Here is a 5000-nt window from a genome sequence, read left to right on the forward strand (position 1 = left end):
TATACATACATAAATACATACATACATATATACATACATACATACATACATACATACATACATACATACATACATATATACATACATACATACAACATACATGCATACATCGGATTCATTCATACATGCATTGTGCATTATGAGTACATGCATACTGCATATTTGCATATAAGTATTTACATACATTCATATATGCGTGTGTACACATAGGCATCCATAAATACGTGTATGCAAATTTTCATATATATAATGCATATGTGCATAAATATACATACACAAATCCATACAACATACTGTAGCGCCGTCGATTGATTTAGTGTTTAACCAAGAGCACCTCCAATGGGAGTGATCAGAGATACCCGCATACGAACGATTTGGGAAATAAAAAAAAATCAAGGTATACGCTGCCACCACCCAATCGTCTATATGGATATATCTGACCATAAATGGAAACTGCTCCTTTTTATTCACGTCTGACTCCGTCCCCTTTCCTCAGGTCGTTCGGGGTTGGTTCTGGGTAGCGAAAAGGCCTATGCCCAAGTGGGGGTAGTAAAAGAAAATAAGCGAAGGTCTGCTATGTGTTAATTATTACACTGAAGCAAAAATATAGTAAGGAAATACAAAAGTATATTGTGGTTTTCTCCAACTAATCTATTGATCCTTACAATATGAAAAATATATGGGTATGCGAGACATTTAATAACACAGTTTTTTCTTTCTTATGGGCATCATAAGTAAGGTCACAGGCACGTGGAAAAACGTAGTTATTTACGCTCCAACCTTCCGGTCACTGTATAAGTCTACTTACAATATTGTGTCTACCTTCAAGCACTGTGTCTACCTTCAACCCCGTATTCTTATTAGAGAACGATCACAGACAGAATTGTACTCTAAGTATTACACTCTCATAGCTAATGTATATACGCAAAGTGTTTGTGAAGTACACTCCCTAACCCCTTTTTCCATATCTGTTATCGGAATCATTTTTGGCATCAGATTCAAAACTTAATAATAATAATAACTATCTACCTACTATATCTGCACTATATCATTTAACTCACATATTGACATTTGTTTTCATTAATCTTACAGAACGTGTTCATACCTGTTATCGGAATCATTTTTGGCATCAGATTAAAATTTTAGCTGCGCACAAAAAGAACGAGACGGCTATGTGTTCGTATCTATGGGTAAACTACTAACCTCCCTGTTGTATCATTTCGTAAAACTTCATTTCGCTTCTCAACAGAGCCCCTAGCTGCTACAATCTCTCCCTAAACTATTTCTCTAGTGGAATCCTGAACTGAAAGTTGGGAATTTTTCCTATTACTCTTAAAATTAATGGCCTTAGCTTACGCCTCTGTCCGAACGTTTAGTGACGTCACGGGTGGGCGGAGCTACGGTGCCCCCGCTATGTTCGAGAACATTCTAATGTCGCGTCGAAACTCAGTTTAACCAAAATCAGCTGAAATATATTTGTAGCTATCTCCTATTGTATGTTCTTCTTCAATGATTATAGTAAGGCTCTTTGCCAACACATCTTGATAGGCAGACATAGAATAGAATAAATTCATGGTCTATTAAGGCTCTATTTTCTACTTTGCTTCTTGGTTGAGTAAAACCGTCACGACGTCCATAATACCCAGTCTCTCAAATCAACACTCAAATAAATAAATAAATAAATAAAACGAAATTCCAAAAATAATATCCCTTCAAAATTCCTGTCCTTACAATACATGTATTCACGGGTACATATGTTACCTCCGTCTCCTCTGTTACCACAATAGTAACTATGATTTACTATTCCATTCTATAGTATTGTACTTCGTTTCTCACTTCTACCTTTTCTTATCTGTCTTTATGTAGATTAGTCACTCAAGTTCTATTACTTATTTTCATGTGTAGGAAGTATGTAATGTTATTTTACGAGGGTGAATTAAACGGAGGCAAAAGTTTCCTTCTTGTCTTCCCAATAAAATTACACTTGACTTGTCGACTTGCACCAAGGAACTCTCAACTGGATTCTTTAATTTACTCACTAAGCCACCTCGCATCGACGTCACGACTTCCCCAGTCCATTGATCTTTACTCTTACATTTAAGTACCTCTCCTAAGGGCGTGACTTTACTCCCGTAAACTAATAAAATTTTCTCCTCCTCCGACCTTTCTCCAATCAGAAAGACTGTTACAAACGTCTTAAGCAATACTGCTTACTCAAGTAATCACGATATCGATGCATGACTGGCTTAGTTTACATATTGTTACATCAGCATTATCTAATAGATAAAAGCGGTTTCGTGTCTGTCTGTCTGTCAGTCAGACTTTTTTCTCGATTCGATCGATCGACTAATTTCGATTTCGACGACTCAACTTTTGTAAATGTTTCAGATTAAATTTGGCTCCAATTCATGAGTAGCATTCAAAGTAATTGAGCTTTTCGAACAAATATTGGCTATCTTTTTTTTTTTTTTTTTTAATGAAAAATAGTCAGACTTTTTTCTCGATTCGATCGATCGACTAATTTCGATTTCGACGACTCAACCTTACTTTGTAAATGTTACAGATTAAATTTGGCTCCAATTCATGAGTAGCATTCAAAGTAATTGAACTTTTCGAACTAATATTGGCTAATTCAAAAAACAAATGAAAAATAATAAGAAAAAAACAATATATAAGAAAAATAATGAAATACACTTGCCATACATACCTTTGATAAGTTATCAAAATTGAGAATAAATTCTATAAATAAAAAAATTAAACGAGCTAATATCAATTTCGTCTCTATATTATACAATTTATTCTTTTAAAAAAAAATTAATTTTTTCGATCGATCCAGGTGACGCGATTCGAACTGCCCGATTTGTTGTTCGTCGTCACCTCCTCATTCGATCAACAAAACTGGTAATTATAGCGGTAGTATTTCAGACTTGAATCCTTTTAGTATGGATTCTAATATCATCATTAACACTGTTAACAGTAGAAGTATAAAAAGAAAAATAAGTGAAAATTTTAATAGTAAAAAAAAGAAAATAAGTGAGATGGATGAAGAAGAAAAAGAGAGAATTAGGAATGGAAATAGGGAATATCAAAGGAGAAGAAGAGAATCATTAACTGAAGGTCAAAAGCAAAAAATAAGGGAAATTGACAAGGACGCACATAGAAGTCAGAGAAAAAACCTTAATGATGAAAGAAGACAAGAAATTTTATAAATTGATAGAGAAACGCATAGAAGTCAGAGAGAAAACCTTAATGATGAAAGAAGACAAGAAATTTTAGAAATTGATAGAGAAGCACATAGAAGTCAGAGAGAAAATCTTAATGATGAAAGGAGACAGAAAATTTTAGAAATTGATAGAGATGCACATAGAAGTCAGAGAAATCAATTTAATTTGGAGCAAAATGCAAGAATATTACAGTCAAGGCGGAATGATTATGCTCAAAAATAGACTAATAATAACTAAGGTGAAGCGTTTACATACCAAAGCTCAAAAAAATATACAAATATGGCATATATTGGTCAAATGAATAAAATTTGTAAATATTGTCGAGCTAAACTATTTCAAAGTGAGCCTGCAGGTTTATGCTGTTCTAACGGTAAGGTAAAACTTAAAACAATTGGTCAACCACCTGAACCACTTAGAACATTAATGGAAGGCAAAACTTCAGATTCAAAAAACTTTTTGAAAAACATAAGGAAATATAATGAATTGTTTTCAATGACATCATTTGGAATGAATCAATCAATTGAAAAATTGGATAATTTTCATTGAGAAAAAGTAGAGTAATAAAATCAGGTTCCAGAGGTTGTTAATAAACTTTAGACGAGAAGCGAGATTATGCAACTCCTTCGCGGCTATTATTTACCAAACATACACCTCATGAAATGAAACTCTCGCCATTTACCCCTCTATTTACCTTACTTGTCTACCTGTATCTACCAGCCTCTTACAAAATATATACTAATAGATTAGCATACATAATATGAATACATATATGAATATATGCATAAATGCACACACTTATAAATGCTCATACATGTACGTATATATGTATACATGCATACATGTGCATTGGTGGCATACTCGGAAGCGCGCATATCTCACATCTTAGTTATAGGTTCGAATTCTGCACTCCTCTCCGATTCCCAGCAGTGACTGTCACCTGCACCTGCAGTCCAAGCGTTTAGGGCAAAGGTGACGACTTTGGCCTCAGCTACCCTCCTCCTGGCGTTTGCTTCTTACCTTTATACATGTATACACATAGACACATACGTGTACGTGACACACACATACACACACATATATACAGTGCATGCATATATACCTACATACCTATACATACCTATGTACCTATACATACCTATATACATACATATAGATGTTTATACATCTGCGTGCATATTATTTGCATTGAGATATTTCAATATTGATAAGTACATAATTTCTTGATATACGCATCCAAATGCACATTTCATGTGTTAAGTAAATATGGCTCAGGCACCGGTAACATGGTGCATAATTTTCTGTTCTGCGATATTTGGTTAGAGGCACATACTTCTTCCGTACCTAACTCGTCAGAAATAATATAATATTTTCCTTTCCTTATTGAAGAGGCTGAACGCCGGGCGCCCCCTCCAGGAACACAGCCATTTTATAAAGGCTTCACAGGTGAAAAAAAGGTGGGACTGCATTAACTCTTTTCAGAAGTTGTAACCCCCTTTTTGTAGAGAAATTATTTAGTCTTTCATTACCACATCTGTGCTGAAGAGTAAGAAAAATGAATTAAATTTTTAAATGTCCCCCGGAGCTCTCGTAGAGTAATTAGTTTTGACGCCGCCATATCTAAATGTGACCACCGAGACTGCCAAGGCGAGAGCGACATGACGTCACTATAACGTATTTCTCAGGGGGAAAATAATTTATCATTAGTAACCCCTCTAACAACTGTGCAGTTCTATGTGCTCATTTTATTAATACGAACATATATCTAGTACTTAAAAA

This window comes from Oratosquilla oratoria, chromosome 14 (genome assembly GCF_046742065.1).
Source record: "Oratosquilla oratoria isolate Oo_2021 chromosome 14, ASM4674206v1, whole genome shotgun sequence".
NCBI classification, from domain to species: Eukaryota; Metazoa; Arthropoda; class Malacostraca; order Stomatopoda; family Squillidae; genus Oratosquilla; species Oratosquilla oratoria.